This window comes from Chrysemys picta, chromosome 6 (genome assembly GCF_011386835.1).
Source record: "Chrysemys picta bellii isolate R12L10 chromosome 6, ASM1138683v2, whole genome shotgun sequence".
In the NCBI taxonomy this organism is placed as follows: Eukaryota; Metazoa; Chordata; order Testudines; family Emydidae; genus Chrysemys; species Chrysemys picta.
Window position 1 is genome coordinate 83,421,375 of NC_088796.1, and position 14,018 is coordinate 83,435,392.

General features: G+C 41.0%; 1 long non-coding RNA gene across 8 annotated transcripts in view; it reads right to left on the bottom strand.

Moving 5' to 3' along the window:
* The window catches only part of LOC122174105 (uncharacterized), a 167,431-nt gene that overhangs the window by 68,118 nt on the left and 85,295 nt on the right, over window positions 1-14,018 (bottom strand). For all 8 annotated transcript variants that reach the window (XR_010588853.1, XR_010588852.1, XR_010588846.1 and 5 more), the window contains 4 exons: window positions 10,642-10,741; window positions 8,223-8,388; window positions 6,977-7,024; window positions 2,318-2,441 (listed from right to left, as the gene is read on the bottom strand). This is a non-coding gene — a long non-coding RNA (uncharacterized LOC122174105). The remainder of the gene's footprint in view (window positions 1-2,317; window positions 2,442-6,976; window positions 7,025-8,222; window positions 8,389-10,641; window positions 10,742-14,018) is intronic.

A 14,018-nucleotide genomic window follows, 5' to 3' on the forward strand; every position in this document is an offset into this window, starting at 1 on the left:
TTAGCCAGTACATGGGAATAAGATTATGCCTTATGTCACTTATGTTAGAATAGTGAAGAAACCAGGTGAAGATACATAAAGTTATTAGATAAAGTATATAAAACTCTCCTGCATTAGCGTGCATGACAAGTCAGAATCTGGCCCTAATTCTGTAGCGTAGTTGGCACCTAAAAGTAGTGAGCAATATGGAAGGTGCAGTATACTAATGAATTAGTAACCTTATTAAAAGCTGGCAAGTCTCTCACTCTCATACATATGTGCACATGCACATGCCATCTCTTTTTCTGCCATTGAAAGCTTTTTTCTTCTTCTTCTTCTCTTTTTACAGTTTCCATATACCAGACAGTGTAAATTAGCTGATAGATTCCCACAGACAAAATAATGTAACTTACTCATCTGGGACATTGATGAGATCTGACTAAGGAACGAATTCATTCCATGAAATACTGAATCTTTTTTCCCTCCATTTTGTATTCTAGTTGAAACACTGCAATGCCTTCAATTATGGGAAGCAGCTACAAAATGATGAAGAGAGAGAGAAAGCTTTGCAGCAGAATGAGATTAGAATGTAGCGCAATTTCCAGTAACAAATTATCAATCACAAGGATGTTTCTTATGGACTAATATTCTTTCCAAGAAAATCTTCATACTCTAGTTACTTGAATCTTAATTTTTATGAAGTCCCCTTGGAAAGCTTCTGGAACCAAGAAATATCCATGGTGTAAGCCAGTGAAGTTATGCCAGGAAGGAAACTGACTGTTCTGTGAGTGATTATTGTATAATTGTATAATTGCCTCAATTGCTTTTTAATTTGTTGAACACTTTCTGCTAATATCTAGAAAGGTAGGACTGCAACATCTTAAGGCAGGCAGCTCTGTCACTTTCAATTGATTTAGCCCAGCTTTCTTACAATTATGGGTGTTCTTATTCCTAAAGTTGAAAGAAAAAACAATATAATAAAGGCAATAGATTTTAGTTTGGTGTTGATCCAATATGGGGGAGTAGTAGACATGGATAGCCAAGGCAGCAACATATGAACATCGCACTGAAACCTTCCTATTGTGACCTCATATAGACCTCATACGTAAAGAACAGGGTCAGATGAAATCAGTGTTAAAAATGGGTTCAGCCTACAATGTTTTCCATGCCTGCACAGTGTAGGACAGACAATGCATTCTAATTCCATTTTTAAAAATGTGTTCACTGAATAAGAATGGAAGTCCCAAATTGTTTCAAATGCAAGTGCACAAACTGCAATTTCAGTTATCACTAGCTTACACTTATAGTAAAATGATTCTGGGGGTGAGGTTGGGGAAAGTCATCGTCTTTGGCATTTGAAAAGCAACGGGCTAGGATTATAATTGAATCTTAAGATTTGAAAGCCATTCTAATACTTCTGGGGTAGCTAGGTGTACACTCCATTTGCCACCACAGTAAACATGAATGGGGCAGTTGTCCATGATGTATTGCATGGCTTGTACCTCACTACAGTCAACAATTGGGCAATTCTTTGATTTTCCATTTGTGGAGGAAATATCTACACCTTCTGTGTGTGTTGTCTGAACGTGGTTGAGTGCAGCCCACTGCCTAGGGGAAGGCAGAATCCAGAGAATTCCTTCATTGGATCTTCAATCAGGTCTTTGTTTGGGATGTTAATAGTGGCCCACAATTTGAGCCACTGAGTGCTGGGATCCTTTCCGTTGGCCTGTAGTGCTAATGTGTGGATCAATATTGGGGGAATAACATCACCACTCACCATAATCAAAGTCCAAATTAAAATATATATCAGAAATAAAGATGTATGGAGTGAGATTTTGCGCTGTGTCCCCAACAGGTGCAGCACAGATCTAATAGCCCAGGGTGAGTAGGGGGGCTAAGGTGGCTTCCAGCCAACTTTGCACGCTCCTGATCCTGGGCTAATTGGGAGTTTAGAGAGGCCACAGTGTAATTTAGACAGCCTAGGGTGCCTAAGTCCAGGCAGCCTCCCTGGGCTGTCCTATCGGCTACAATGTTGCTCAGAATCTCCACAGATATGTGTGATGCAGGCAGCTCTAACCCCAATGAACCCACTGTGTCCCCACCATCACCTATAACATACACCCTCTCCACCATGATCTACCAAGGCTTGTGAAAGGTCCTCAGAGGACAGCATTACGACTGTCTGCCAAAGTGTCTGTCTGGCTTCCTCATGCAGAAACAGGGCTTGTAAGGTCCCTTCATATGGCACCAGCCTTTTTATTTGACATATAGGGGACAGAGCAGGGTGAGGATCTCACCCACAGTGAATTTTTATGTCCCAAATTAAATGGGTACTTGCCTCTTCTTTGGGTGTCCAAGATGTGGATGCCTCTAACTTTCTGCCACAGCTGTCCCTCTATCCCCACAGCTTGATGCCTTTTCATTCCCCCTGTTCCTTTCGTTCATGGTTCCCCGGCATCTGTCTACAACAATAAATTCAGTCAATATTTCCTGTTCCATGCTATGCTTGCCATAATAAAAAATAATGGTCAGTCTATCAGAGGGACAATCCCTTTCCTTCCTAAGACACTGTTGATTGTTTCTCATTTACTAAGGATTATGATCCTTTTTTTTCCATTTCAATACTGATAATAAAAACTTTTTTTTAAAGTGAAGTTAACGGATGATGCTGATGAGGCATGTGGAGATAAAGATGGATAATCTTCTTGAGTGTTTGAGAAAAGGATGCCTAGCTCCAATACCACAGTGATAGGAATGGTATAAATATTCATATAGGTAGGTAGATTAGCTATCTACTTGTCATTTTCATTGAATAGAAAAATTACTTGATTAATATATTAGTAGTGAGTAAGGATAGGATATTATGCAAGTGACAAGTACTGGACTATAAATTGTGAAGGAAGCATGTGGAGGCATTGCACATGAATGCATACAAAGTGTTCCAGATAAACAGTAAGGCAAGGAAGTTAATCAATCACATTGGACAGATTTTATTTGTATACAACATGCACCTTAGGAACTGAACAGATGATGGACAGTATGTCAGCACAAAATCACTTCCAGAAGGGAAGGAAGACAAAAATAAGGTAGAATGCTTCTCTCCCCAGAACTGTGCTGAGAATTTTTCTGTGAAATGCTTTTAGGAAGCAATTTCAATTATCCCACATTTCTAACAGCATGTTTGGAAACAGTTATGTATCCCAAACACAAATGATGGGAAAATTTACTGCCAGAGTCCTCCATAATATTGGACACTTCCACAACTTTCATCTGAGAATCTCAAAATGTTTTGCAAACAATAGTTGGGCCTCAACAACCTTTATGATCAGCTTATGGCTTGATAAACTGTGGCACAGAGATTACTCCATTTGACATAGTTTACACCATGGCAGACTCATTTTGTGGAAAAGCTGGACATGATCCCTACAGTCCTGACTCCTAGTCCCTCTAGCTCTAACTAATAGACAGCACTCCCTGAGTGGTGCTGCAAAGTTTTATGGATACTCTTCTTAACACCACGGTATTACCGTGAAATGTAAAATGAAATTGTTTCCTTCTCTTCAGCATCTTGATATGTGTATGAGAGATGTGGATTCCAAGGATACAGGCATTAAGAGGCTTTTGGCTTTCAAATTGAAATGCTACAGGCAATTGCTGCATGTTAGCAATATCTCACACAACTAACAAAAAGGTAATCACCCAAATGTACAGTAGAATCAGAGTGATACCTGACATCATTAAGATGCTCAGAAAAAGAAAACTTGAATTTGTGGGACACATGGGTTAGCGGAGCAGAGGAAGATTGCTGAAGGAAGTTTTGCAAGGACTGGTACTAAGTGCCAGGGGTAGCGGCATCTGCAGTGAGTGTGGTTCAGTGATGTGGCTGACTGGACAGAATGCAGCATGGCGCAGTTCTCAAGCTATGTGAAGACCACAAAATGTGGAAGAAGATTGCTGGCCAATAATTCTCATATGTTGTGTTTACTGTTCATTTGAAGTGACTTTTTATGATGCTTTGCCCTATGAGAATAAATAATAGTTCTTCACAGATGTTACTCATAGCAACCAACCAGCGTATGTGACACTGTGACACAATTCCCAGAAATTATACTCTTCAGAGAAGTACTGAGTATTGCAACACATTGCAGTGGTACAGTATGTGCATGTCAGGACAGATTAAGTCTAAACATACCCTTTAACCAAACACAGAGTATCCCAAATAGAAGGAGGGGGGAGAAGAGATTCAGATTGCTAGTTTTCCAGCCCCAAATTTTTATTCTCAGAAATGAGGGGCTGCTTTAGAATGCAGAGCTGCAATAGATAAATCCTATTTCAATTAAGCACTATGTCCACGAACATTGTGCAGGTATTTCTGCATATTCCAATAGCTACTCAAAGAAAAGTCATTTAAGTCAGCATTTCAATCAAATGGAAGGGATTTTTTTTAAAGTGGAAATCTACTTTTTAATATGGCTATACAGTATCTTCCTTTAACATTATTCCACATATTTTTATGAGAATACCTCAGTTGCCACATCCAAACTAGGGCTGGCTGGAAAACAATAATAATTCCCCTTCAGCAAAAATTGAGGTTTCAGTTTTGGTTCCAATGCAAAATGAAAATGAGACCTGTCAAATTTTGTCATGAAAAAACATGAGAGAGAGAGAGAGAGAGAGAGAGAGAGAGAGAGATCCACCGCAGAACCGCCAGTAGCATAGGGAATTCTGGATCAGGCAGAGCAGGGACAATCCTCAATCTCCCATATCCAAAGCAAGTTCCCTAACCACCACTCTATTGGCAATTGTGGGAGTCTTGCTCTTTTCTTATCCTCTTGTCAAAACTGACACATTTCTGCAAAAAACCTTTTAGTTTGGATGAAGTACCATTTTGAAACAGAAAAAAGTTTTATAAAAAGTTTTTTGTCAGCTCTAATCCTCACACGCTCTCCTGGTATTTACTAAACACCAAACTCACCGATATCTACACATTACAGAATTTGATATCTACGACAGTTTGGGCCTCTCAAAATGGGGTGAAGATATATTTTTCCACATAAACCTGTACTATTGCTACTACACAGATGCTATGCTATTGTGAATGTGAGAGGAGGTAGTCCACAAGGCAACTGTTCAATTACGTGAAGCGCACAGTGCAAACATTTTGAGAGCTTCTGGTCTAAAAGAATCAGGATGAAACTTCTAACCTTGTTTGTCCCTAAAAAGAGAAAACTCTATTCCTTTGTTAGATTATGCTAGGCAGTTATATAATTCTGCTCAGTAGCACCCTTTATCTTTGTGAGGTGTCAGCTGTGTAGCCTATAAAAACTACAATCTCTGAAAATCCATCAGTGTTAAATACTTATTAGGTACTGTCAGATGTTCCTGCAGGCACACCCACGCATTCTGATCATTTGCAGGAACATTCCCAAGAAATTGCCGTGGGAACACACTGGTACACGCATTCCAGTAGCAGTAGTGGCGACAAACCAGCACAGCTCTATTCAATTTTAGTTTTGATGATGAAGAATCACACGCACAAAAGGAGACCCATGCCAAATAAGTGAAGTAAAAATAATGTGTATGATGTACAGTAGGGTAGAAGATTTGACAGCATTAATTTGAAATGGCCAGCCTACTAACAAATGGTGATGGGGAATTCAACATTGGGCGGGGAGGGGGAAATATTTTGGTGGAAAGAGTTGTAAAACAAATAATAATAATTACGAGATGTTTAAAGCTGCCCAGAAGTTTGGAATGTTAAAATAGGGCCTGACACTAATAAATCAGTGGGCAGAGCAAAGATGACGTGGTCAAAGATACATGATAAATGCTATTTAGCACATAACTAGCATCAGAGACAGTGAGTCAGATGTAATGTGCATTCAAAGCTTGGCAGCTAGGGCTGTGAGAACAGTTCAACTGGAACCCTGAACCCACATGAAGCCAGAGTATATTTTGGTTCTAGTCCTGCTCACAAACCTTAGTCCAGGTTCTTGAACAGTTTGCTGACCTGGACTGATGCCATACGTATTACTCAATCTCACACAACTCAAGTGGTAATTCACTGTGCCCTTAGCAGCTACATGCTGGATAAATTAGGAGGCTGGAGAAGGGTTTGACTGGACTATCTGGGGTATTTTTTCCAGGCAGTTTCAGCACTGTGCTTGGTAAGCTATTGAAGTTTCTGGTCAAATTTGTCACAAAACAGTTGTAATATCTGTGACCTGCTCACCTTTCTTTGCTTATGTTCATGGCTTTGTAACAGAGCATTTAATGTATCATCACAACTTTCCTTCCAGGCAGCTGGTAGTTCTTCTTGAAGAAGGCATTCAAGCAATCAGCTGCAGCCCTCTGGGGGGTGGGAGTGGGGGGGTTAATGAAGAGTGTATATGATGCAGTTACTTTTCCCACAGATGCAGCATGTTCTTTCATGATGGTCCAGTTTTCCCCAAGACTGGCCCACAAAGGAGTTTAATGGTCCCATTATTGGTTAGAGGCTAGTTGTGAGGAGCCCATTTGAGGTACATGTCAAAATCTTAGGGGTATGTATTCAGCTTTGCCCTCTCTTAGCTAAGGCCTGAGGGGGAACTGCACCAGCAAAATTTGCTGTTTTCCAACCCAGGCATATGAAGAATCTTTCTCCTAATTTAACCACCTTGCCTGGCTATGAGCAAGCAGAAGCATGGCCCCGCTATTCAGCCAGCATTCAGGCAGAGTTATGTTGCTGCCTCTGCAGGCAAAGTCTTTGTCCATCTATACCTAGCTTCATGGTAATGATTCTCAAAAACACTGTTGACTTTTTAAAAAAATATTGGTTTGTGTTTGTTGCAATAAAAAGAACAATTTGGCAAAATTGATATGAATTCGCAACATGTTTTGGTGTCACCGTATCTGCATTTTTCGCTGTAAAAAGGTTTCAGTCAAAAAAATTTCACCCAGCTCTAGTCATAGCCCTTATTCTTCTCCCCAGACACACTAGAACATATAAAAAGCATACCTCTGTCACTCCTTGTTGGCTTTCCTCATCAAGTTACCCTTAAAATTCCTGAAGGAAAGGACAAAAAAAAATTGAGCCCATCTTAGTTTCCTTTATAGGTGATTATTATTAAACACACAGTATAACTGAACAGTTTTCTTCCTGCAACATTCCCATTAATATGTGGCTTAATAAATCATGGGATCTCCTGTCCAGGGAGGAACTCACCAGTATTAGAAGAGTTACATACTGTCTAGCTATTTCCTTGAAAATTAACATCTATTTATTAAACACATAGACGTTACCCAAAGTTTGCATCAACTACTAAGTCAAAATGTTTCATCTTCCTAGTATAATAAGCAGTTTTGTTATTCCTATTATTTTTCTTTAATATGCATGTTGTATGATAGCTATCCTCTCAATATTATGAATACAAGTCATGCTGCTTTCCTTGCTCAAATAATTCACTTAATTTAATCTAAAGTGCCTCTCCCACTTTAGCTGATAACAGATGACATCTTCCAAATTGCGCGAGGATATTTTATGCATGGCTTTGTTGGCAGAGGTGGGTAAAAAATGGAATAGGGGACACAGGTTTTCAGACACTTAGAGGCAATTGTCGCATTCAGGAAATGGGAGCAAGGGAGGATAAGTGTAGTAAGCTGTGTGTTTGTCATCCTGCCTTCTTCTAATCTTATCTGATTTGACCTGGAGTCTCTGAACACCTGTTGCATCATGGATTTTAGCACATGGGACAGCTTGTGGGCTCTATGTCATATGTTTTAGTCCAGCAACACAAGCACAAGCCTGTTGTTTGGAGATTTTGAGCAGTAAGCAGAACTGTGTGGCCCTGGTGACTTGTGTGCATGAATAACTAGCTGCATTATTTTATCATTGTTCTTTGTATTTAATTCTGAGTGCCATGTGAGGTAGGAATAGCCAATTCTGATCACATGTTTGTATTGGGGGGGAGGGGAGATGTAAATCAGATATCACCAAATAGCAGGACTCATCAGCACCCAGATCAGAATACTGAGATAGGCCCCCATCCCTATTAGAACTCATCTAAAATATGAGTTAGTAATTTCAACCACCCCAGACATGTTTCAGCAAAAAAGCTCTCATTGAGCTGTTAATATCAGCTCCAGCCCACAGAGGCATCCGATGTTACACTATGGCTTCAAGTGAGGGGACTGTAAAATGTCAGCTGAAGATGCTATTTTAGATAAAAGCAGATTTTTCAAAAAAGGGAACTAAAACCATTAACCTTTTTCTAACTGCTGGGTCTGAAAAGCTGTTCAACTAAGTCGCACTGCTTTATAAATTAAATCCTCATTTTGGCCCTGTTCCAACATCCATTCAAGTCCATGAGAATCTTTTCACTGAGTTCAGGGACTATTGGAGCAGGCTCCTTGTATCAGTGATAGGAAAACCTTAGAAAAAAATCAGAGATTGGGTTAAGAATGGATGAGCATCCCAAAGTTCAAGATTTAGCCAAAGCCTATTCAACCTTTCCCAAATCCTCATGAACCTACAAAGTTTGGCTTGAAATCTCTCAACAGGTTGTTATGCAATATTTCCAAAACTCTGCCTCCTCTATTGAATGAAATATCATAAGAACAGTATGTCTACTCCTATATAAACATTTTAATTTCCTGCTTCTGCTGGATACTGGAAGCACAAAGACAAGGAAAAATGGTAGCTGAGGGAGGAGTTCTTCCATCATTTTTTAATGTTTTTATAAGGTTGTTCACCACTGTGGTAACACCTAGTTTCAGAACCATGGAAGTGGGTTTCAGAATGGGAAAGTTCTTCAGAAAGTTCAAAGAGTTTTCTAATTTCATCTGATATAATTTACCCATCTATATCAACACGTCAAATTTCAAGAAAATGGTGCGGCGAGGGGCTGGAGGGTGGGGAGAGAGAGGATACATTCCAAGAATGAAGATGTTTTCAATGGAAATACTAACTAGTCCTGTCACAGTGCTGGTACACACTCCACACAAACTAGAGTGCCACTTTGTCCTGTTACTGTTAACTTGTTCCCTGTGTGCTCGAACAAAATAATGGAACAACATGTAGCAAGTAGCCAGGTGGACAGGAGACATCTGCATGGGGGTGGGGAAGGAAGAGGGGGGCGGTGATAGGGAGAAAAGTGAAATGGGGAGACTGAAGGGAAGGAAGGAGGGTCGGAGGCTGCCAGGTGGAGTGGAGGGAAACGAGAAAGTGACAGGAGATCTAAGGGAGAGAAAGAAGTGGGCGACTCTTTAGGCTTGTCTCTGGCACTCTAGAGTCTGAGCACTTCACAAACATGGAGGATTTTTGTTCTTGCAGCATGACTGAGAGGTAGGGAAATGTCATTATCCCAACTGGACAGCTGGGAAACTGAGGCACAGATATTAAAGGACTTGCCCAGGATCCATAGCAAATGTGACAAAGCCAGGAATGAAACCCAGAACTCCTGGTGCCTTAACCACAAACCACCTTTTCACTTGGAAAAAGGGGGGCAAACAAAGTCTCTGAACATGTAAATATACTTGGAGTCTGCCCCACCCTCAGGCTGTTAACCTAATGCTCTCCAAGATGACTGGATGCACTTAAATACTAGAGAGAGAGAGAGAGCATGCAGTCGCTTTGGGTATTTTGCCATTTAGAAAACAACTAGTCACTAAAACCCAGTCCACCAAATGTGTGAACCTATTGGAGATGGATGGCAGGAGAGAGATCACTTGATCATTGCCTGTTAGGTTCACTCCCTCTGGGGCACCTGGCATTGGCCACTGTCGGTAGACAGGATACTGGGCTAGATGGACCTTTGGTCTGACCCGGTACGGCCTTTCTTATGTTCTTATGCTTTGTACATAGAATCAGTCACTGTAATATTATTTACTATTTGTATTACCATAGTGCCTAAGAGTCCTAATTATGGCCAAGGACCCCGTTGTGCTAGGTGCAGTACAAACAGAAGAAAAGACAGCCCCTGCCCCCAAAGAGCTTAGAATCAAGCTCAATATTTCCCCAGGGTCCTGATTTAATATTAGAGCTGGAAGAAAAATGCAAATAATTTTCACAGGACATTTAAAGAAAAATTAAAATGTTGTATTAAATTTTAAGTGAAAAACAAAACCTGAAAAAATATTTGGTTTTCATAAACCATTTTTGATTGTTAAAAAAAAAGTTTTCAGTAAGTGTTCAATTTACAAAAAAAGAAAAGCCCAAACATTTGTAACCCCCCAAAATATGGGCATTTTTTCATTTTAAAATGGTTCAATGAAAAAATTTCAGTTAGCTCTACTTACTATCAATTAGAGATTGGCTTGAATCAAAATGTCACATCCAAATGCCCCACACTTTGGGATTCAAAATAAAAACTCAGATCCTGATTTTACAAATGGCTCCAGCATTTATAACTGATTTAACCAAAACCCCAGATCCAAACATCCCTGAACTTTGAAGTATTAGAAATCCCAATCCAGATCCAAATTTTACATCTTAAATCATATCTCTATGGTTTCACCAAATTTATCCCAGGCATAATCAGACAACTCAACTGATCTCACTGGAGTAATTTTCTCTTAGGCAGTGTCTGCATGTGATACCTTGTGCATTATTACTATCATAATAAACTAGGTTGTTTTTGTTTATTCACATCAGCTAACTTTAGTGCATGCGAGAGGATTACTTACCTCTGACAGTGGGTGAGGTGCTGCCTGTCGTTTCTTCTCCTGGTAAAATAGGTAGTTAACCTCTCAGGCCAAATCAAAGGACTTCCCTTTCTGTGGTAAACTAAAGTACAAGAGAAAACATTTCTCTGTGAACGACTCGGACGTCATCCTGCAAAGTGCTGGGCCCCAGTTCATGAAAATCATAGGCATGTGCTCATGTGTTTTGCTGACTAATGGTCTAAGTGTCATCATCTTGCACCGAAATGACATCATAGGAACCTCTTGGGGGAGAGGGAAGAAGCCACAGAAATATGCAGGCAGATATCAGACTGGACAAACATGTGTCCATGTGAACAGGAAATTAGATCCACCTGATTTATTTAACTGTAAAATAAATATCTATCAAGAAGGTCATGTGTTGGACGTTATTCAGGCTTTGGCAGAGAGGGATGAGACATATGATTTTTGTATGATATCACACAGGGCAGAATTAATTGCAGATTATTCAAGGGCAGAGCCAGGGCTGGGGAAACTTCACCCGCCTTGGGTCAGAGCCCTGTTCCAGGGTCTATGGCCTTGGCTACACTTGCAGCTGTACAGCGCTGTGAGGTAAATCTGTCTTCATACAGCTGAGTAGCGAAAAGCGCTGCAGTCTGTCCACACTGACAGCTGCCAGCGCAGTGGTGTGGCCACACTTGTAACATTTGCAGCTGTGTTGGGAGCGGTGCATTATGGGCAGCTATCCCAGCATTCATGTGGCTGCAACGTGCTTTTCAAAATGGGGGGGCGGGTGGATTGTGACAGGGAGTGTGGGGGGAGAGAGAGTGCTTTTTGGAGCATGTCAGCTCTCTATTTTGCAAGTTCCAAACTCCTGGCCCCCTGCTCATTCGTTTATTCACTCAAAGCAAGCTGCAAATTGTTTGCTTTTCTCTGCAATACGAGCTTTGAAACCGACACTTCCGCATTCCTGCAGCCAGTCACAACAATGGAGAGGATTGGCCACTTGACAAGGTGATTAGTACAGCGCTGCAAGTGTTTACACTCACACCTGTGAGTCGTAGCCACTCCGCTGCAGCTGTTATTCCTCTCCGAGATGTGGAGTACCTGCAGCGGTGTACCCAGGGAGACACAGCGCTGCAAGTGCCCTGCCAGTGTGGACGGGGAGTGAGTTACAGCGCTGTAACTTGCCAGTGTAGCCAAGGCCTATGTGATCTTGTCAGTGATCCACAAACAGTCCTTCCCACCCATGGTTGCAGGGGGTTCAGCACACCACTTCAAGGTAGCACTCTTGAGTCATAGAGAAACCTGGGCCTTCCCTCTGCCATGTGAGCATGCTTACATGAAGGCTTGTCTCTTAGGGCTCCAGTCCTGCCTCTTCCCCGGGCTTCTTCAACACAGCCCCTCCCCAGGTCCCTTTCCCCAACTCCCTCTCAGCTGTGAACCCTCTTGGCCCAATCTCCAGTGACTGAAGTGCCCCACCAGCAACTACTGCTTTCTCCAAGTCTTTCTCTGTACTGCAAAAAGTAGCTTGCCTTTATACTACTTGCTTTCCCAGTAGGCCTTGCTTTTAGGACTACAAATCCAAGGGGCCCTAGTCCAGAATCCCCTGGATCTGGGAGGAAACTAGGAATACAACGGAGTTAGGACCTGAACCCCTCTTGAAGGCCTAGTTCACTCTGTGACAGAGTGCTTGTCGACAAGACCTTCAGATAGATGTACAGTATACATGCAAATAATTTTCAAGAGGAAAAAAGAACAGATTAGTACAGATTAGTACAGCAGTGGTCATTAGGAAAATAGATGCAGAACACAGAGCACACACTGTACACAGCATTGCCAATCCCAAGCATTCAAAAATCATGGGATTGGTTTAAAAATTAGTATTTTAAAAAATAATTAATTTGGGGTTCTATTTCCTTGCCTTCTCATTTTTGAGCCTATAAATCACACCTAGGGTCTCATCGTCCAACTTTTATCTGCCATCATGAAGGCTAGAAACTTACTTTTTGAAATAATGAAAAGAGAGATTTGCACAGCTCCAGGAACTAGGGCTTTAAGGAAAACACCAAATATCACAAGACTCACAATGAACAAAAAACCAACAACAAAAATCAAGAGTTGGCAATGCTTACACTGTGTAACTACCCTGAGATCAAGAGTAAACAAAAAGCCAGCTCCCAGAAATTCTTGGCATAGCAGCAAAACATGGCTGTGTAGAATGTGAGGGATCCAAAGAGCAGGTAAGCACAGTAAAGCTTAGGGATATTTATATCGGTATGTCCTGCAGGGCATTTTTGAAAAATGTACATGAAAACATTTTTGAACCAATTGAAATACTGACACCAACTTTGCCCAAATAGTTTGAGTAAAACTAGAACTTTCTGAAAGAGTAAGAAAATAATAATAAAAATTGGCTTTACAACGCCAGAATCGACTTTTTACCTCTCTCATCAGCGGATATTTCTACTAGAACTGAGAGAGCCTGGAATTGCTGAAATAGTCTTATGTTTTGCAAGCTAATGGGTGAGTCCTTTGAACAGTCATGTCCAGTACACCATATTATTCTACTTTCAATTACAAACAAAGCTTTTGAAAGCATAGAATCATAGAATATCAGGGTTGGAAGGGACCTCAGGAGGTCATCTAGTCCAACCCCCTGCTCAAAGCAGGGCCAATCCCCAACTAAATCATCCCAGCCAGGGCTTTGTCAAGCCTGACCTTAAAAACCTCTAAGGAAGGAGATTCCACCACCTCCCTAAGTAACCCATTCCAGTGCTTCACCACCCTCCTAGTGAAAAAGTTTTTCCTAACTTTTGGCAAAATGTTAGGCCAAAAATGGCCAAAAGTTAGTGCTCATGCAAGCCAGGGAGGATTTTTAATCAAAGCAAGGTTAAAGGGAGAAATCTTGTAGTTATGGCAACGGACTGGGACTCAGAAGGTTACGACTTGTCTACAAAATAGAGTCAGCATATTATACGGCAGTTGAAAACTGATTTAAGTATATCCATACAGGGAGTTGCACCCACTTAACTAAATCAAGTTAAAAAGCCAACTTAGTTAAATCTGTGCAAGTGGTATATGTAGACCTCCCTTAGGTTCAATTCCTGCCTTTACCATAAACTTCCTGTGTGACTTGGACAAGTAACTTAATTGCTCTATGCTTCAACTCCTAATCCATAAATGGAACAATAATGCTTCCCCATTTCAGAGGGGATGTTATGATGGGCTTGGACACTATGGTAATAATAGGCATATAAGTACCTGGACAGAGTGAAATCTAGCAGTTTACAAGATGCCACTCTCCTTTCTGCCAAGAGAGTGTATCTCAGATGACCTACAACACCCTCTCAGCTCCTGTTCAGAGCTATGTCAGAATGATTCTTAACTTTATATATTTT